General features: G+C 42.0%; 1 pseudogene; it reads right to left on the bottom strand.

The window, feature by feature from the left end:
• Positions 1–12,745: 12,745 nt before the first annotated feature.
• On the bottom strand, positions 12,746–14,338 carry LOC147452758 (uncharacterized; annotated as a pseudogene).
• Between the last annotated feature and the right edge of the window lie 8,026 nt (positions 14,339–22,364).

Below are 22,364 nucleotides of genomic sequence, written 5' to 3' on the forward strand. Positions count from 1 at the left end.
ATAAAGTGAGTCTTAGAGAGAAATTGCAAAAAAAAAACCATGACTTAAAACACAAATAATGGCTATAAATAAATTGAAAGAAGATAATGACACATAGTTAATGCTAGAAACCAGTACATACTTCCATTTTTTAAATCTTTGATGACCCTGTGATGTTGGAATGCACTTCCAACTAAAACCCCCAATCAAAAATGCCCCAATTTTTGGAAGCAAACAACAAATGTCAAGCACAATTCCCACCCAGTATGGTTCTTTTGCTCTTCAATTCCCAAGATTTCCACAAAAATATCTATGAAAATCCCTCGCTCACTAATCCCCCTTTTTTTTCCTTCATAGTTTACATCATGCCATTTATCCTTCTATTCTTCTTCTTTGCGGTGAAGATTGGTTCCCTCTTCTTGGTTTTTGATGATGTCGAGAGAGAAAGCTCCACAGAAATGTTTTCTCCCCTTCGTCTTTCTCCCAATCTTCCAAAATCACCTTTCCTTTTCTTTATAATTCCTCTTTTTGATGATAACTAATGAAAGAGATTTTATGAAGTTCAAGAGGAAGAGCAAGAGATACAATGGCTTGTGAGAGCAAATGGATCAAGCTTTTGTGGCTTAGGCACGAGAAACAAAGAGATATCTCACATGGATTAAGCATGAGGAAGAGAGAGCAAGCTATGGAAATTTTGGCATGAGGACAAGCCTTGGGCTTAGGCACAAGGGAGAGAGATAGAGAGCTTTGAGCTCGTGGTTATGGCTTACGTGTGCTAATCTCTGAGAGAGCCCTTTTGAGCTCTCCAATCCATAAGATCCCAAAGAGACCCTTAAAAATGAGCTTATCCCCTTTTTGTAAGCTCCACCCTCCCCTTTTTGCATTCTAATTTCCACTTTCTAATTTTCGTCAAAATTCCACCCACCCCCCTAGCACTAATGCTAGTGGGCATAGCTTCCTGATGATGTGGCAGCCAAAGCTCAAACTGGTACCAAATCTCCCATCGGTGATGGTGAATGGGGCATCACAACACGCTCTATGATTCCCGTTTCTATCACAACTCCACTAAATCTTTGCAGCGCTTGTATTGAGATCCAGAATCCCTACACCCAAGTCTGCTGGCTATCGGCACATCCTTTCCTTCTCATGCTGACACTTTTTTTTTTAAACTACTCTATCGGTGGCCAGCTCTCCTTGAGTGTCCATTTTGTGCCGGCCAGTTTTCTGCTCTTGGGCAGTCACTCCTTTGGTCTCCATGTCAACCAAAGCATTGCCTAGCATAGCTTGTTTCTCCCTTGACCGGCAATCTTGACATGGAAAGATGCACAAGAGCACATTTTGTCAAGTCAAAATTCGGCTAAATCTAAAGAAGTATTAGATTCTCTAAGAGACGTGATTGCAGGTACTATAACCATTAGTAAACCGCATGAGAAAATGAGTCGTTCTGATGCTATTGAGGTGGAGCATCATCTTACTGACTATCTCAATAGAGGGTTTATTCAACCAAGCTCTTGGACATCTCCTATTTTTTGATGAAGGAAAAAGTCAAGACTATGCGTATGTACATAGATTATCATGGTTTGAATGCAGTTACCATTAAGAATAAGTATTCGTTACCATGAATGGATGAGATGAGTTTTTTAAAAAAACTTTCACATACTTGTATTTTTACCAAAATAGATTTACGATCAGGGTATCACCAAGGGCACATGACTTACTGATATTTAGATTTTCTTTACAAACAAGATTTGGTCATTATGAGTTTTTGGTTAGGCATGCTCTCTCTTTGTCTCTCTCTCTTGTGACAAATATCAAGGGTCACACCCCGACCTATATACCTTTGCTCTTTAGCACCAAATCCGTATATGGGTTCATGCGATGGCACGTGATGGGCTCGCACGAGTTGCACTCCAAGAGTTTGAAACCCCAAACACCTCCAAAAAATTATTTTTTCTTGCCACTTTAAAGATTCTTTTTCCCTCTACTCCCATATCCAACGATCAAGCTATAAATTTCATATGAAACTATGCCTTGGTTACTTCAAACTCCAAAGAACCCTCCACATTTTGAGGTTTCCAAGACTGCAAACCGATGCTCTAAAAATGCAAAAAAAAAGTATTTGATACCACCCCGCTTGCGACGACTCCCGAATTTGACCCCGCATATCTTTGCACTCTAACCTCCGATTGATGCATTATAACTTTCAATGAGCTTCTCGTGCTGCATAGTACCCCTGAAAACCCTTGCAAGGCTCAGAAACCACCTGATGGCAGGCTTTCCAAGGCAAAGCAATTGACATAGACCTAGCCCCGAAAAAACTTTGACCCGGGTCATATCTTGGGCATCTTTGATTGTCTATCCGAATGGACCGACATGCTCCATAAACTGAGCACTTCAGTGCCATCCACTCACCTCTTCTTTGATCATCCATATGCACCCTACCCACCCCTGCCAAATTTTATAAACCACCTCTACATTCATATTGCAATAACGTGTGCTTCCATTCGGGATTTGTTTCTGAACTATCTAGGAGAGCACTTTGAGGAACACATGCTACTATACATTTCTAGCTCTTGGGACACTCTAAGATATCAACCTGTTTAGCCCATATCATGGAGCCTTTCTTGCCTAAAAAGCCACCTCATGCATGCATTCCAACAACCACCTATTTTCTTAGGACCTTCCTACCTACTTCAGCACCCTAACATGCACCTAGACCCCTGCATATGCCAACTTCTAGCCTCGACCACCTTTGGCAGTACCAATGCTCAAAATGAATCCCACAAGATAACTCCTTGCAAGTATCTACAAAAACATATGAATCCTTTGATTGTCTGTCATTTGTAGCCACATGAGGATATGCAACTGACAAAAATATCAAAGAGGGAGTCAAACTCAACCACTAAACCATTAGAGAGTAAACTACAAATAGCTCAAAGTATGGAAAGAATCTGGGAAACATCCAACAAAGTTTCCCTAAAAATTTGAGTAAAAATTGAAAAATATCAGCAAAACCACATAGAGCATGAATAGACACTCATTTTCTTAGTAGAAAGTACCACATGTGGTATACATCAACTGCCAAAATAAGTCACTCCTGAACTAGTGGCTTTAATTGTGAGTGCACAAATGTGGTGCATGTGCATAGCGAAGTACACACACACACACACACACACACACAGAACACGGGATGTAGGTGGAGAAGATCATTACATTATGTGACAAAGAGCCCCTTAGTCTTCTATCTAGTTAAGAATAAAGTGTGTACAAGTGATGGGCGGTTGAATGACTCTAGTGCATCCGACCAGGGTAAGAGGCACACCGCCTTTCCCTAATAGTTTTGGCAATCTTATGATCTATGCTAGATTTTTTTATGAAATTAGGTTAATTAGAATGTAGGCTATGGGTTTTGGGGCCATTAAATGATTTTTACTGCTGGTAGTCCAGGATGCAGAGATGTTGTCAAAATGCGGGTTTATAAGCCAAAAGTGTAGTGCTTGACACGCTCTCCATGCTTGTCAATATGGCTCACCAAATTGAGGTCTGGACGATGAAGTTATGGGCAATACAAGAATTCCTAGGGGTCAGGTTTGCTATTTTTTGGGCCACTTCAAGATTCATGTCAGGCGGGTGATCGGCTTTGGTATGCAAAGGCTTTGTATGCTAGTTTTTTATGAAAGTTACAAGATGTGCTTCACAACATTTGAATCGGGTTTCATTCAACCAAGATATGTCAATACACTCAGGCTAGAACAACGAACTATATGCTCAAAAGCTTGGATGTATGTTGAATGCTATGTTTTTCTAGTTGGGATCGGAGAGCACACACACAGAGAGCCAACACGAAGAAGGAGATAGACACAGTGTGTGGTAGGGCGGTACTCACACTACAATATGTAGTTATGAGTATAGTTATTATGAATGAGTAAATGAATGGCTGTACATGGGCGGCTGAACAACGGGCAGCCGGGCACACGGGCCTTTAACCCAACAATCTCCCACTTAAAGGCAGTGTGCCTTTAAAGTGTCCAAAGTACAGCAAAAGAAGTCAAGCCATACCCATCAGCGATCTACAGTGTGCAAACCGCTGTGAGGCTAACGACTTCGTGAGTAGATCAGCAGGGTTATCGTCAGTGTGTACCTTGACAAGCTCTATGCGCTTGTCCTCTAGCACCTCTCGTATGAAGTGATACCTCACCTCAATGTGCTTTGTCTTCGCATGGAAGACAGGATTCCGTGCCAACGCTATGGCACTCTGGCTATCACAATGTAGAATCGGAGCATCACAAGCCATACCAAGATCTCCCGCTAGTCGTGAGAGCCATACGGCCTCCTTGGCAGCCTCAGTGGCAGCCATATATTCAGCCTCTGTAGTGCTCAAAGCAACGCATGGCTGTAAACGTGATGCCCACGAAACCGGTCCACCTGCAACTGTGAACACATAGCCGCTAGTAGACTTCCTCGAGTCCACTGACCCTGCATAGTCTGAATCTGTATATCCGCAAATAGACATATCCTTCTCACCATAACATAGGGACAACTCTGAAGTCCCTCTCAAGTATCTGAGAATACCTCTCACTACATCCCAATGACGCTTGCCCGGGTTAGACATGTACCTGCTAACCACACCAACTGCATGAGCAAGATCTGGACGCGTAGCCACCATGGCATACATCAAGGAACCAACAGCTGACGCATAGGGAATATGAGACATCTCTGTAGTCTCCAAATCTGTTTGAGGGCAATCATCATGGCTGAGTTTTACATATGGAGGCAACGGGGTACTAATGGCCTTCTCCCCTTCCATATGAAAACGCTCAAGCACCCTGTCAATGTACTCTTTCTGACTAAGAAAGAGCATCTTGCGAGAACGATCACGAGTGATCCGCATACCCAAAATATGACTGGCATCCCCAAGATCCTTCATGGAAAAGGTCTCATGTAGCCTATGTTTCAAGGCATCCACATCAGAAATACACTTCCCTGCGATCAGCATGTCATCCACATACAAAACCAAAACAATAAGACTACCATCTGCAGCCTTGCGAGTATAGAGGCATGGGTCCTCATAACTGCGTACATAACCCAATGAACTCATGAATGCATCAAACTTACGATACCATTCACGAGATGATTGCTTCAGCCCATACAAGGTCTTAAGAAGCCGGCATACCATCTTCTTTGAACCATGAATAACAAACCCACTTGGTTGCTCCATGTACAAATCCTCGTGCAAGTCCGGATGTAAGAAAGCTGTCTTTACATCCATTTGCTTCAACTCCATGTCTTCTGTAGCTACCAAGGCAAACAACATACGCAAAGTAGACATCTTCACCACTGGGGAGAAGATCTCGTCAAAATCAATGCCCTTCTGTTGCTTGAATCCTTTAGCCACAAGCCTTGCTTTGTACCTAGGCTTTGCATCCATTGAACACAGTTTTATCTTGTAAACCCACTTGCATGGTAGTGCCTTCTTACCCTTTGGCAAAGGAGTAAGCTCCCACGTTTCATTTTGGATCAACGAATCCATCTCTGACTGCATAGCCTGCTCCCACTTGAGCTTGTCAACACTAGACATGGCCTCATCATAACATGATGGCTCCCCACAATCAGTCAACAATACATAATCCATAGAAGGCACAAAACGCTGAGGCTGTCTTGCACGCCGCTCTGAACGCCTCAAAGACTGTGCAGGAGGTGCATCTGGCTGTCCCACATCTACATGATCTCGCAACAAGGGCTGATCTGGCTGTCCCACATCTACATGATCTCCCAGCAAGGGCTGATCTCCCACTTGAGGGTCAATGGGCTGCCCACGAGCAGCCATGGGACCATCATACCGATGTCCATCCTCCTCAAATATCACACGCCGAACCTCAACCATTCGCGGTGATGCTCTATACATAGAGTCCTCATGAAAAACAACATCATGGCTGCGCACAATCTTCCTGTCAATAGGATCCCACAATCGATAACCCATCTCACCAGAGCTACCATAACCCAAGAAGATACATCTCTTGCTCTTTGGATCCAATTTGCTGCGTTTTGCCTTAGGTACATGTACATAAGCTTCACAGCCAAAAACACGAAGGTGACCATACGAAGGTGGCAAACCTGTCCATACCTCTTCAGGCACTTTGAAGCCCAAAGGAACACTAGGTGAACGATTTATCAAATGCACAGAAGTGGCAACAGCTTCAACCCAAAATCCATTTGACAAACCAGCCATAGAAAGCATACTACGAACTTTTTCCTGTATAGTCCTGTTCATGCGCTCTGCCACACCATTTTGAGGAGGTGTATAGGGAGCACTAAGCTCGCGCCGTATACCCTTCTCAACACATAATGTTGTGAAAGCATGAGACATAAATTCACCCCCATTGTCCGTACGTAGGCACTTCAACTTACAACCTGATTGGTTCTCAACAAGATCCAACCATTGCTTAAATATATCAAACACCATATCCTTCTTACGAATGGGGTATGCCCATACCTTCCTGCTAGCATCATCAATGAACGTAACAAAGTACATAGAACCTCCAAGAGAAGCATTGGGCATCGGCCCACATACATCACTATGCACCAAAGCTAGCTTTTCCAAAGATCTGTGTGGAACACTTTTCTTATGAGAAGACCGAGCATGTCGACCATAAAGGCAATGCTCACAAAACTCAAAACCACCAAAATATGAAACGGGAATGTAATCCGCACGTGCCAACAACTTCAAACCTTTTAGTGACATATGCCCCAAACGCTGATGCCATAAAGAAGCAGGAGGTTGCTCAGTGATCCCCACAATGTGATCAGCCACACTAGCTACACAAAGGGAATACAACGTATTCCTCTTAGCACCTTTAACCAAAACAAGGCTGCCCTTAGTGATCTTCCAACCTCCATCACCAAAATATACATTGAAACCAAGTGAATCCAACTGACCCACACTAATCAAGCTTTTTGCAAGAGCCGGCACATGACGCACACGCTGCAAGACAAACGTAGTAGAGTTTGGCATAGCCAAATGAATATCCCCAATGCCATGAATCTGCATAGAACGCCCATCGGCAATCCTGACAGTACCTGTGCTCGAAGCATCATAGTCATGAAACCACGACCTATGAGGCGTAACGTGAAAAGAAGCACCACTGTCAATGACCCAATCCATAGGCATACTACGCTCATGAGTGAGAAGAAAAGCGTCATCAAAATAGGATGCAAGCAACACATCACCAAGCTCTTCACTAGTAGCACTAGTCGGAGCACATACATGGTCATCTTGAGAGCTACACTCTCCCTGTGTTGCATTTAACTCCTCAATCTTGACATTGGACTTAGGCTTGTCCTTAGCATCATGGTCTTTCTTCTTACCATCTCCATTTTCTCTTTTCCACTTGTAGCAATCCTTTTTGAAATGGCCTTTTCTACCACAATGAAAACATTCCACATCCTTTTTACTTGTGCCTGCACGGGACTTGCTTCTAGATTTACCCCTGTTGGACTTATACTTGTCCATAGTCCTTCCTCTGACAACCATTGCACTAGAAGACTTACTACCTGCATTATTCTTTCGATTAATCTCTTCCGTGAGAAGACTAGACTCCACATTAGTACTTGTCAACTCATTCGCAGGAACCGAGTTATTTATGGCTGTCCTAAATGTGTCCCATGACTCAGGCAACGTGACAAGTAAAAACATAGCTTTTACATTTTCCTCAAACGTAATTTCCTGCGTAGCAAGTTGGCTGAAAATTGTATTGAACTCATTCAAATGCGCATTCATGGAAGCACCTTCCTCCATTCGCAAATCAATAAGCTTTTTAATCCAATACACCATAGAAGCAGCCGAATGCTTATCATACATATCGCAAATCCGCTGCCATAGCTCATAAGCTCCACCCTGTGCATCTTTCACATTGTAATAAACAGACTTTGAAAGGGAAAGCCTAATGGTAGACCTGCACATCTCATCCAACTCCTCCCAATCATCCCTCTCCATGTTCTCTGGCTTAACTCCCTGCAACTTTAGAGGTCGAATCTGTTTCTTCTGCACCAAGACATCCCAAATCTGATCTTTCCAATATGAGAAGTTAGCACCATCCAACTTCTCAATATTGAAAACTGTGTCCTCTTTAGTGCCCATTACAACAAGAATGCAACAATGAGAAACCTGTAACCAACCAACAAACTGCCACAACAAAGTAGTGTTGCAAATCTGACAACACCTGCTGCTCAATCAAAGAGCAAACGCATAGAGTATAAATCAGCCCATAATATGGTCAAAAAACGTACGGAGAAATCCACAAACAAATGCATAAACCCGTGACACCTGTAACTCAACCGGCCTAGGCAAACTGTGCCACAAAATGCATCAACAATGAGCTGTCATAGAGGCATAAACATACTCCATGTCTGAATAACCACAATAGAGACATAAGCTGACCAAGCTTACACAAATCCGTGAGCATAAATGGATCCAAGTGAGCATATAACCAATGCACAAGCTCAACGAAGTCCAATCTCTACTGTCAACCAAGTACCTGTCCGTACTCAAACCGCAACACTACAAGCAAGAGCAAACCCGTTCTATGTATAAGTGAATTAAATCTCCACAATATCATGCATAAAGAGTGTCTGTCAAACTGCCATATCCACATCCATCAACATACATAGATGATGCAAACCTGTAGCTCAAGAACACGCATAAACAGACTGCCCAGAAGAGTAGAAGCTCCCACTCAAACCACAACCATATGCATGGCTGTCTCACAGTCAAAAATACATGTTTTGTAACCACAGAAGAAACCTGTATCCAAAGATCCCTGTAACCTGTAACCTGTACCCGTACCTGTACCTGTACCTGCACATGTACCTGTACCTGTAGTCGAAGAAGACAATGTCGCCAAAACTCCCACTCTTTCTGTGTGTATGAGGCCACTCCAAGAAGAGGCTACACACTCTCAAATGAGTTGTGGGCTCACGTAAGTGGAAGACACTATAACAATGGCACCTGTAATGGCTATGGAAGCTCTGGCAGCAGAAAACTACCAAAGAGAGCTGAAAAACGCAGCTCCTAGTCTGTAGCTCGGATGGGATTTATAATGGCACGAATGGCTCCAAAAGGGGGGTTAAACAGCAGGACACCTGCAGAAAATACTCGCAGAGTGCTGAACCTTCCAATGCCAAGCTCAAAAAAACCTTCTGCTCTTTGGAAATGCGCGCGTGCGCGAAATCGAAAAACGGCAATGAAACAGCAGCAAGTTTCAACACACTCAACAATGATGATGAAGCTCTCAATGCTCTCACTACCAAGCTCTGATACCACTAGTTGGGATCGGAGAGCACATACACAGAGAGCCAACACGAAGAAGGAGATAGACACAGTGTGTGGCGGGGCAGTACTCACACTACAATATGTAGTTATGAGTATAGTTATTATGAATGAGTAAATGAATGGCTGTACATGGGCGGCTGAACAACGGGCAGCCGGGCACACGGGCCTTTAACCCAACATGTTTAGCAATGCCTTGGTTGATACATGACGCAAACTGGGTGCTTGGCGATACCCAAGGAATCCCAAAACTCGAGCGAGATTTTTCGAGCAATCGCTAAAACGAGCAAGACAAAGCAAGGTACCCTATACAAAACAAAAACCAAAAATGACTTCTTAGGTGACTTCAAGCACACCAAAAAAAAAAAAAAGATTGCACCTATTTTTGATGGTAAATCGACCACAGACTTTTGACAGACAAAACCCATTGAACAAGGGTTTGGTAGAATGTTTCCTTTGAGGGGCTAAAGAGTTGGAACCATTACAATGGCATGTTGATATTCCTCTCCTTGAAACTTGCTGCCCCCAGAGATTGGAAGCTTATTCCTATCACCATTGATCCTTGTTGGGAATAGTGGCACCATGATTCCAATCGATATAAATCTCCTATTACAACCTTCCTTACACGTAGGACCTCATAGAGGTTGTTAACAATTTGTGTTTTTATACATTAAGCATCACATATGACACATTGGTGCATGTATAACATGGATGTAATATGTCGTAGTTCCATTGCTTCCATAAAAAGGGTGATGAAAAAATATTCCCCAATTCCAACCCCCCAACCACAAGCCTTACACTTAAAAAGTAAGGCTGTTGCCACTCATACAAATCTCATGAATAAGGAGAGTCTGGAAGCTTGAGCTTCTCTTCACTTCTTTTTCTTCTTCTCCTCTCTCTCACTCTACCTTAAGTTATTGTGGGTTGATGTATGATAACATACTATGCATTTTAAAATATTCCCCAATTCCAACCCCCCAACCACAAACCTTACACTTAAAGTAAGGCTGTTGCCACTCATACAAATCTCATGAATAAGGAGAGTCTGGAAGCTTGAGCTTCTCTTCACTTGTTTTTCTTCTTCTCCTCTCTCTCACTCTACCTTAAGTTATTGTGGGTTGATGTATGATAACATACTATGCATTTTAAAGTACCTCTAGAGAAAACGGTGGGAGCTTGAAAATAATTCTCTTATTGCGATGAGTCCATTCTTTTGAGAAACTCCACATCATAGTATATATTAAAGTTTAAATCAAACCATCATATATGATGTAGCCTACCATAGAGGGGGTGGGAAAGTTGGTGGTGTTGCCAAAGGTGGTGGTGACAAAGGTGTCAAGGGAGGTGGTAATGGTGGGGGACTATAAGGAGTGCTTTGATAGAAGAGTACGCAAGGTGGATAAAGTTATGAAAAATTTTCCTAGGATAACTTTGCCCATGTACCAGCTATCTTTCACCCACCCATATCGATAAAAAAAAGAAACCTATGCTTAGTGTAATTCCACCAACAAATCTTGAGATTTATCTTCAAAATTTAAAGTAGAAGGTGAGAAAACCTACAAACTTTAAAGAAATTTTGTGTAAAAAAACTTCTCCTAAATTTTCCATGTTTATATGAGCACTGCTCAGAGTTCCTAGATTGCTCGGGGTTCCTAGTCTGCTGACTTATCCGTCATGCCTCGACCCAGATTACTCACCCAACGCACGATGCCCCTATATTTAACACACCTCTTAGAGCCATGGTGTATGATTGTCATTGTAGCCCTCTCTACTGCTTTTCCTAGTGCGGCTCAACCCTCAATTTTTGTATGTAATCTATCTGCTGTTTGGGAGTTGTAGGTTTATCAATGCCTTGTAGCAACTCAAATGGATGGTAGTCCAACTTTGCATCTGTCTGCCTATAGAATGATGTGGCCCAGGCCTTGATCAACCATCCTTACATCGCCTATTGGCCCTTGGGACATCAAAAACCATCTTGGGGCAGTTTTGCACGGGCATAGTTCCACCCTAGCCTACGCACGTAAGCAAACAAAGCTTGCAAGACCCAACTGTGCCGATCTCGAGAGAGTGGGAAAACGTCGTCTTCTACCCTCTCCTTGTAGATGGCTGAAGAGTTCACATGCAAAGCTGCTTCTTGCCAAGTTTTTGAAGCATTTTTGTTGTCTCCCATCAAATGTTTCTTGAAAACGTATGGCATCGTTGTATAGCACAACCTTGAGCATGGCTTGCATCTTGTTGTGGGACACCAAGTTTTCCACAATCTTTCATCAAGTGTAGCCAAAAGCGTGTGGCTTCCTTCTTATATGGCGACAATCCAACAATAACTTGCACCCTCCGATGTTGTCTATAGCCGAGTATCATCCCCACCTCTCAATCTGATTGTTAACAGCATCGGCGGGTGGTTGCCTCTTTTGACCAGCAGTATATAGAGCTGCTTCTTCAACGTGTGAAAATTAAGACTGTATACAGCTTTCTTGCGAAGGGCACGCCAGCTTCCATGGCCGTGCTGATGTAGGCGCTCAACTCTTCTTTAAAGCAGGGAGCTCGCCCCTTTATTTTTACGTCTGGTTAGCAAAGCCTGCTTTGTTATTCGTGATCAATAAGCTCTTTCGAGAAGAGAGAGAGAGAGAGAGAGAGAGAGAGAGAGAGAGAGAGAGGTGCCTAAATAATCAGCTTCACAGAAGGCTACGTGAAGATGGCGGAGGAGAGCGTCGGCCTCTCTCTATCTAGCAAGCAATTGAGCACGAATCAGGATGAAATACACGGGTGTGCAGACTAGGTGCGAATAAATGCTTGGCATGGCGGCATGGCATGCATATGGGAATACTCTCAGCAAATACTCTCTCTAGCCATCCACGCCGGTGCGGATGGCTACAGAGAGATCGGATATCAATATTTGTACAGTGTGCAAACTAGATGCGACTAAATGATTGGCATGGCATGGCATGCATGTGCAAGTACTTTCTCTTTGAAAATACTCTCTCTAGCCATCCACGCCCGCGTGGATGGCTACAGAGAGATTGGGTTTCAATATTAGTCTAATGTTTTTTAAACGTAACTAGTGGGACTCCCTCTGCAGAGGTGTTTCCTGCGGCAGCAATAAGGGAAAAATATTACACTTACACACAGAGCATAGCAACCTCTCTCCCCTCTCTCTCTCTCAACCCAACATTTGAGATGTATAAGCGATGCAATGAAGACTTCATCCGCCACATAAGAGGACTGAAGGCCTTCCCTTCGATCTCTCACACTTGTCGTCTACCAGTTCTGCGATGCAGGACAGAGTAGCAAGGAGCCCAGCAAGGTTGAGGAAGATGAGCGGGTCGATATGCAAGCTCTCATGCATTCTCGACATGTGGGCCCCTGCAAAATAAATAATCTCTCTTTTTCTCTCTCGGCCTGAGGATTCGTTCTATTCCCCCTCGAAATGCGGGTGCCAACTCAACACAAAAACCGGAAAGAAAACTTTGGCAATCTAAAGCCCACATGGCAGAAGCCTTTGGCAGACCTCTCAGCTCAGCGTAAGCACTTTCCCAATGCATCAATATCTGTTCTAAGCATTTGTACACTCAGATTTAAGGTCCTAAACCTTGACTCTTGCCGTAGATCATAGCATTGCAGCGCCTGTTGGATCCATTTAAACAATGAATCTTGTGGAGATTCATTTGCCGCTCTACTCAGACCATCATCTTGGGGCTGCTCTAATAGCACCACAATATTGTCAACATGTTCCTTTCCATGTGAGTGTTTTGGGAATTCACTATCAATTGTGCTCAAAGAGAATTCAGTTGTGATTGTTGCAAGAGGGGTGAGTTGCCTATTTGTAACATGTTCTTCAAGCTCTGTTGATAGGAGAACCTCGACTACCGGTGTTGGAGGTATTTCGACATATCCCCAATTCACAACATCCTTCAAGCCTCTTAGTTTTCTTATGATGGCAAATTTAGAGGCATAGGGTGCTGGACTTTTGCCATGCAGAACCCACTCTTCTAGCACCACTGTTGGAATTCCCAAGAATCAATCGACTGGCATATCTCATAGATAAGATTTTTTTATCTGGGTCATCAGATCTTCTGGAGCAGTTAGGCCGAACCTAGAGTTCTCAGCTTCTTGCAGTTGACTGATGTCGGAGCCGCTTATAGTGGGGTAAAAAGCCAGAATATCAATCCATGCTTTGTTCTCCCATGGTTCAGTGACATCCCCTCCAAAACGCACCACAGCACCAACATTGTCTTTCAAGAAGGATGTCCAACAATAGCCAAGGTGGTAGCACTCATAATCATTGCAAAGGGGTGCGTAGCCTCACTTGCAGCCTGGTAAAAAATCCATATGGTATCAGATGCATTGAAGTTTCCTGACATTTCAGTCTCCTCCCAAAGAAGGCTTCATGTTTGTACCTTTTTGATCCGCTGTGAGGTTTTAAATCGGGTACCACTTTTGGATATACAACCTGCTTTTGCTTTACCAATGCGGGAAAAAGTAGCATCTGTGAGGCGTGAGCATCATGTGTTGTGCTTGTTCTCTCCTTAAAGAAAAGCACCATCTCTTCAAGCTGGTACTCGTCCTTGCATCCTTGCTTCCTCAGTAAATCTCTGATCTCTCTATCCTCCATAGTGACCGATCGTGCACTCTTGAAGTATCCCCAGATGCTCTTTTCTTCTGGATAGTCGGCTGCGAAGAGATTGCATATGAACTTATAGCACTGACAGGTCTTCCACACTTGAAGTATTCCTAGATGCTTCTTGTGTCATATAGGCTGCCAAGAGATTGCCTATGAATTTATTGCAAAACCACCCACTATCCATACCTCGTGTTCGACTGATTGGCTTGTGAAGCAAACCACAATATGCTGGAATTCATAAGGGTGCCAATAATGATTGGCAAAGTGTTGTCTTGCCAGCTTCTCCATGGCCACAAAAAAGAGCTTGGCCACAGAAGACAATATTTTGAGCCTAAGGGAGAAGATAACACTTTCAAATATTGTGTTAATTTATTTAAAAGTAAACTTTGATCTTTTGGAATTTAGGAAGTAGTCTATCCATTGATAACCCTTTTTTGTTATGGTGCATCAATATACAACAAACAATAAATATTTTGTTGATGAACTATATTGCATACAAACATTTGCTCGGGTTTGTCTTTGCTCGGAAAAACTCGCTCGGTGCGTGGTAAGACTCGCGATACCCTGGTTTATCTATAAGCCAAATTTTCTTCTTTGTGGTGATTGGGTTGATACGTAAGCTAAATGTGATGCTTTTATGAAAGCACAAACAATTCTTAATGGGTTTCCCATCTGAAATGTCATCACTTTGAATGCATTGATTGCCGTATATGCCCAACATGGCTAGGGAAAGTGAGTTATGTGTTGTTTTCACATGATGCTAAGGGAAGGCCTTTCTCAAAATTCTTTCATATATGCTTGCACCTTGAATATTATTAGCCTTATGCGAGACATTGACACGGTTGAGAGAGTTCACAATGAGATTTTTTGGTTAAGGATTATCAAAAAATTATGTTGTTCTTGGTAGTGATTTGATCAAATATGTATGGTGGCTAATGGATTTTAGAGGAACATGTTGTGCTAATTAATGCTTTGGTGGAGTTTTACCATAGCTCGAGTGAGATTTCTTGACCGAACTAAAATCCGAGCGAATATCAAAATGGCATCTACCCATGTTGTGTTATGTATGCTCTTAATGTTTCTCATACTTTCATTTCATTCCATGTCTTGAACATGTATTGACTTATGAACGGGAAACTTTATTAAGTATGTCCATGATCTATCTTTATTTTATTTTGTTTAGGGAAGAGATGTAGGGAGTTATTTTATCCCATACCTACCCGCACTCTGGTATACCACAAGGTGATGTGATTAAGAGTAATTATTTGGCCATGTGATTTGGAGTAGTTCTCATTACCATGTGGATTTGCAAGTCATGAAATTTTTGAAATAGTCAGTAGCCAATTGTGATAAGTGAGAATGAGGAGTTGTGGGCTCAATAGAGAGAGGATATTGATGACAATACTGATGAGAGAAAGGATGATGGTGGTTGGATCTGGCACGCCCTGAGGATGGGTTTCTCCCTTGCATCATCATCATGTTGTGGTCCCCTCTAACTAACACAGGGCTATCCACCTCTCCTAACCATGATTGCTAATTGCCAGTAGTTCTCCCATTCTACATCCATCTCAACATTATCTCCACAACCACTGTTGATGCTCATAATTACCAACCATTTATGATAAAGTGCTACTAGGTGAAACTATAGTCCATGAATGGTATGATTTTGAGCTTCTTGAAATATTTTCATATTGTCGACACTTTGACTCATCTTGAGTTACAGTCTACAAAATAGAGTCCTTGTATTGTCAGCTTAGGCAATGGTAACATAGGTTAGGAAAAATGTATTTTTCTAGCCCTAATTGTGTCCATTTACTTGCACATTACTTGTACATATTATCTCTCAAGATTCCTTCCCCTTTCTTTCATGCATACTTCTGACATGGAGAGGGTAGCAAGACGAGATGCCACCAGTGCATAAGACAACCTTGGAGATAGAGCACTGGAGTGAAGCAAGGCAAACACGCACACTACTGCAAACCATCTGCGTGAGGATGACAATTAATGCCTCAAAATTGCACAAGCAATGAACGATAGAGAGAGAAACCGACACTGTTTGTAGCCCGCACACACACACAGACCTCTATTGTCTCTCAGTTGAACTACATGAGTGAGAGAGGGTTGAACTATTCGTTGTCTACCTGCAAGATTTTCTTGTGTCTACAAGTTCTAAAATAAAAGCATCTCTTGAAGATTCCATGTATGAACGATTTTTCAAAAATCGTTGACATACATACTTGCAACATTTAGAAGAAAAACCTTTTTTCCAAGATTCTTTAGAATCTAGAAGGGCGAGATGTGAAGCACTTCATCTACACATAATGCCTCACCCAAATCTACCTCCAAATTGTACTAATCATCTCAACCATGGAACATCATATAAGTTGTACTCAACATAGTCTCTTCTCTCTCTCTCTCTCTCTCTCTCTCTCTCACACACACACACACACACACACACACACACACACACACACACACACACACACACACACACACACACACACACACACACACACACACACACACAAGGGGAAGTCTTTCTTGAAGCTATATCCATGTGTGTGTGTGTGTGTGTGTGTGTGTGTGTGTGTGTGTGTGTGTGTTCCAATAACAATATAACATATACACCAAAGAATCCTTTCAAATTACAAAAAACACTAGAAACTATGTCAATGAAAAGGTGATATAATTCTCATTCATCATACAGAACAATCTTTATACACAAGTAGCAAAATCAACAGTCTGCCATCTTCAAGCCAAGGAACTTTGAAAACCATAGTTGAGAAGGTAACCCTCAACATATAGTTAGCATTGGCACCGTATGCATGTGATGCATGGGTATTCCACATGTTATAGATGTCAACCAACTAGATTGCTTTCAAAGACCACAGATAGTAAAAAACCATAACATATATTCACAAGGGGTTGCAGGAGGGAAACCAAATGGAGCCCTTTTTACTTTGCAAGTTCTCATGAGATAAGGTTGGAGACGAGTTTATGAGGTTTTTTAGCCCCAAAGTGGGTCACATATACACGTTTCTTAACTTTAGAAAGTTTGGCATTAATTGCCGCATTAGACTAGATGTATTGATACCAATTGTATCACTTATGACTATATATACTTATCAAAGAAGTGTTTACAAGGATTATCTATAAATTGTTATTTAAAACAAAACCAAACACCAAAAAATCTCCAACTATTGTTGCAGTATCCTTCGTAATCCCAAGGAAGGAACCTCTTACATGCCACCATCCAAGAACACAAGCACATCAGAATTGGCATTACTTGGGAAGACACCTAGGTATCAATGACTCCTTCCCCTTGTTATCAATGTCCAAAATTACCAAGAAACTAACAGCTAAACGACGATCAGATTTATGACAAAAAGAAAATGGACCACATTTTGGATATCTTTAAGATTATGTATGCTTATCAATTTCTATTCAAAATCTGCAAAAGTATTCTTATTTCTATGCTATGAAAAGTCCTTGTAATCCAAGGTCCCCACAACAGATTAAAGTCAAGAATTTATTGATATTCATCATAAAAAAATCCCTCTTTTAACATGTCTGAATGAATAAAATGAGCCCTTATTTTAGGAGTTTTTCCCAAAAATTGTATATAAAAACCCCTTATTTTAATATATCTCTATTAAATTGCCTAATTTTTTTCAATTTTAAAACCCCTCTTTTCAAACTCACGTTATACATTAGCATGATTACATAGTGCAACCCCCCAGGGCTCGCTATCCCTTGAAAGCAATGTCGGCCGTTACAGATTCTCCCATCCCAAAAGCTTGAATTCCCAACTTGGTGGCCAACTCCGTTGATATGAAGTTGTGAGTAGACCTAGGGTGAAAAAAGATGAAGGCATCATGCTCCGTTACCTTTTCTCAAGCATAGGAGAGAGGTACAAGAATGATATCCATGTCCTTTCTCCCTACACTTAAAACATTTATGGTCCTTGCAAAAATCTTCAAGCTCTTCAAGAGATAGTTTTTTTTTACCTTTGTAAACTCCCTTCTCCTTGGACTGATTGTTGTTGTTGTGGTTGTTGGAATTGCCTTGGGAAGAATTTTGGGCATTGGTTTTCCATTTGGCATTACTTTTGTCTTTATTTTCCATGAGCTTGACATTTCCGTCTAGCCCCTTGTTGGAAGTTTATGTGCAAATCAACCATGGTGTGGTGGATTACTTTGGTGATAGAACTAGGCCATTGAGAGTTGACATACTTGGCAATTTCTTCAGGTAATCCCGCACAAAACTATTTCTTTTGTTCGCAAAGTCTATCTTTTGGAAGACAATAGCCTTGAGATGTAAATCCCAAAACTTGTCTATATATTTGTGAATAGACTCATGAGAGAGAAGCTTCAAATTGTGCCATTAGATAATCACTTTGTCCTTTGTATTGCTTGCAAGGAATTGCTTCATGATGTAAACTCATAGATTTTTCCATGTCTTTGGGGCTTTGCCATTGCCTTGAAGACTAGCCCACCATTGACGAGCCGATTTTTAGAAGTGCATAGCTAGATGGTGTAGCTTGGAGGACTCCATGAAGCCCTCGTCTCCAAAGGCCACATCAAATTGTTGGATGAAGGCCAATACTTTGTCAGTGGCACCAAAGGTTCCATCATAGGTGAAAAAAGAGATACTCTTTCCTCCCTCTTTGAACTTCTTGAGCTTTTGTGACCTTTGTCATGCAGGGTATGTTTTACGATGTCCTCCCCTCTTCTTTTCTCTAGGAGAATAGCCATAGATTTCATTGGAAGAGGAGGAAGGTGAAGAAGAAGGAGAAGAGGGTGACCTCTTTCTTGCCCTTTTCTTCCTTTGTTTCCTCTCTTCCCTTTCGGAGTGACGAGGAGAAGGACTGTGTGTTGATCTTTTCCTCTCGGGATGAGTTGGTGATCATCTAGACTGCCATCTTCGTGGATCCACGTCTTCAAAAGAACTTAAAGTTTCATTAATTTCTTGCTCTTTGCATTCCTCCTCTCGTATAGGAGAGAGTCTTCTTTTGGGGGTCTCATCAAGAGGCCTCCTAAGCGCTCTCTCCTCTTGGAGAGGAAGGGTAATCCCATAAGCGCAAAGTTGTTGAAGAGTAACTTTGGCTTGCAAAGCAAGGCTGCTCATAGATTGCTGCAACCTAGTGACAAGATAATTGGCAAACATGGGGGCATCATCATTAGCAACTTCATGTGCAAAATCAAAGTTATTAATGTTCATTTTTCTCTCTTGTTTATTGTCATCCATGTTAACAAAATTTGTACCTACTTAGTGTATGCTTTGGCAATTCAAAACCTTAGTTGCCACTCCACTTAGCCTCTGAAAATCGACACTTAAGTATCTACACCCACAGCTTGAAGTGGTTAATTATAGAGAGTAGTGGAGTGGGTCTAATATTTCAAAATTGCCAAGGGCTAGCTCCTTTCGGACTTCTTATGGCTCAATAATGGGAAAGCCGTAGGCAAGTCTAAAAAGACCCCATTATTAAGTCCAAAGCTCCCGAGGTGTGCACCATATCCCACATAGTGGACTCAATAAAATTGATAATAGATCCCAGTCCCACTTACCCTAATATAATTAACAAAATCAACTATCTATAGGATACTTAAGGACCTCTCTTCTTAAGCAAGAAAACAGAAACCAAATGCTCTAATACCAATGTAATGGAAATGGCCTATTAACTTTGAGAGTAGCAGAAATTACAGAAGGTACTTTGTGAGCATAGAGGGTGAACTTAATTGATGTTGACAAAATAAACACAGAATTTAGTTAACTTGGCATGAATAATACTTTTGCAAGAGAGAGAGTTTAGAGAACATGACAACAGTTGAGGACCGGATTTATGTGGAGCCGGCGGTCTCCCCTCCAATAGGCAGTTGTATTATAGTTTCTCCCATCAAGAGAGACTTGGTACAATACAATCTTTGTGTTCCTTGTGACTTAGGTGATACAATGAAGATGGAAAGCTTCATGCATCATGAGCATAACATAAACTTTGTAGAAAGCATTAACTATCCCAAGCCTCAGTCCCAAGGCCTCAAACACCTTCGAAGGTCGAGAGAGCTAGCGGGGAATGAGGGTAGGGAAGAGAAAGAAGAAACATTTCATAGGAGAAATAATTAGTTCCTCACTTATCATCACTCTTCTTGCTAGCATACATAATAGCATAGTAATGAATATGGAGAAGATGGCAAGCTTAAGCATTGAATCATGACTCTTAGTTGGATTTGCTTTCCATAGCCAAGAGTGTTGGTGTAGGCTCTCAACTTCTTTACTAGCTTGGAGAAGGAGATGAAGCTCTTGCACTTTGCACTTCACACAATGAGAGTGTGTGTGAGTGTGTGTGGGAGAGTATACCCTTCAAGTAACCCACTAGATTTCTTTGGTCGACCCCTCCTTGTAGATCATGCTTGAAGCTCATTGGACCCCTCCAGGCCTAGCCAATCACAAGCAAGAGTCATATCAAGCAAGCATGCTAGCCTTGGGACAAGTGTCCCCCTTTCCCCTTTGAGATAGAGTACTTGATAAATGCTAAAACAATTAATTAAATTTACTTAATTATCATTGGACCCCTTGGGAGGCTAACCAATAGGCTTTGGACACTCCTTGAGGGTAACCTGGCTAGGAGCTTGACATGTGTCCCGCTTGCCTCTTGACCAAGGGGCTCCCTTTGGGAGAGAGAGTGGTCAAGCAACCACCCCCCTACTTGCATGGCTCGCCCCCTCTTTGTAGGGATAAGATTTGACTTTTGTGACACCTCAAGCCCCTCAACCTTGGGCCCATTTCTCACCACAAGCTCGGCCCTTAAGCCCCTCAACCTTGGGACCAGTTCCCACCTCAAGTACAACCCTATCATCTCAAGCATGACAAGCACCTCCAACATCTCAATCCTCAAGAACTTCAAGCATCTCAAGCATATCAGTCATCAGGCACGACAAGCACCTCAAGCTTGGGCCAATTCCCACCTCAAGCACAACCCTAGCTTACCTAAGGTCAAAGGACTTTTAACACTAACTATTGGAGGTCTTCAATGAAGGTAACCCTAAGGTATTTAAGCTCCATTGGTTAGCCTTTCTCTTTGATAGACCATCTCTCATTTGGGCCCCTTTACCATTGGCCCCGTGGTTGAGATAGATCTGTAAGCACATGTCTATATACTAACCCTTGTTCCTGTTTATTCTCCCACATTAAGTGATCAGTTTAATATGGGGAAAACATTTGGGTTGGTTAGATATTAGATTTTATGACATTGGTCAGTAGGTATAAAGTTAAAAGACAACATTGCAAACGGGTAATTATATGTTTCTTTTACCAATGATGGTGTCACTCCCATGGATGTGAGTTTAAGAATCATAGAAAAAACAAGCATTCCATCCACTAATGAGTATCTACCAGCAAATGTGCAAGTTCCCACATGCACTCATTCAGTAAAATAATTTTTAGAGCTATCTTTAAGGTTCAAGGTCTTGATTTGTGTATACAAAAGTCACTTTTTGATGCTAGTCAATTTCTCAGTCAGGTTGCCATCACCAAGTTGATCGTCATTAAATCCCCAAGTCAATAACCATACCCAAATATGAGTGTTTCCATCCCATGGAATTATAAATGTGTGTGACTTCAAAGCCAAAACCCACATCATTACAATCAGAAGAAATCTTATCCATACAAGTAAAGGGCCAGTCTCTCTACTCTCATTGAATTGATTATTCATCTATGAACATAACATGTGCAATAACAAGCAAAAGAGTGTCACAAAAAATATGTTTTCCAGAACCCAAAGTGTACTGAGAGTAGGTGCAGTGCACCTACCTGAATGATGTTGTTTCCTTTTTTGTTGTCGACATTGCATAGAGGATGAAAGCGGGATGTAGGCGAAGGAAACACTACTTCATCCTTCAAATGGCAAGGGTTACATTTCCACTCAGATCGTTGGCTGAAGAATATATGTCAAAACCATATGGTTTTCGATTGTCGGCACTCTGTGATTTGTTGTTTCTAGATGAAGCATATCAAAAATAACAAAATATGTATGCGCATGAGCAAGGTATTGACTAGTGCGACCTTGTGATTGGATTTCACAAGACCACACCATGAATATTTATTCCAGAGCATCCTTCCATGATGGATACAAACTTCCCAGATAAGGTCATTGGGTGTGCGTGTGTGTGTGTGTGTGTGTGTGTAATATACATAGAGAGAGAAATAAAGAAATCAAAATCATGATGACCACATCCATCAGTAGATGACAGAGAACACCACTGTGTGCCTGTGTGTGAACACGTTTGGTGAATGTGTATGTGTGTGCGATAGACAAAGAGACCCAACGAGAGTTGCAGGAGGGGTTGCAAGAATGTGCATGTGTGTGCTCCTACGTACATGCCCTAGGGTTGCAGGTGTTGTACTAGTGCATACATCCATGCCATATTGAGTAATGCAAGT

The sequence above is a fragment of the Adiantum capillus-veneris genome, chromosome 8, assembly GCF_014529385.1.
Source record: "Adiantum capillus-veneris isolate H3 chromosome 8, ASM1452938v2, whole genome shotgun sequence".
NCBI classification, from domain to species: Eukaryota; Viridiplantae; Streptophyta; class Polypodiopsida; order Polypodiales; family Pteridaceae; genus Adiantum; species Adiantum capillus-veneris.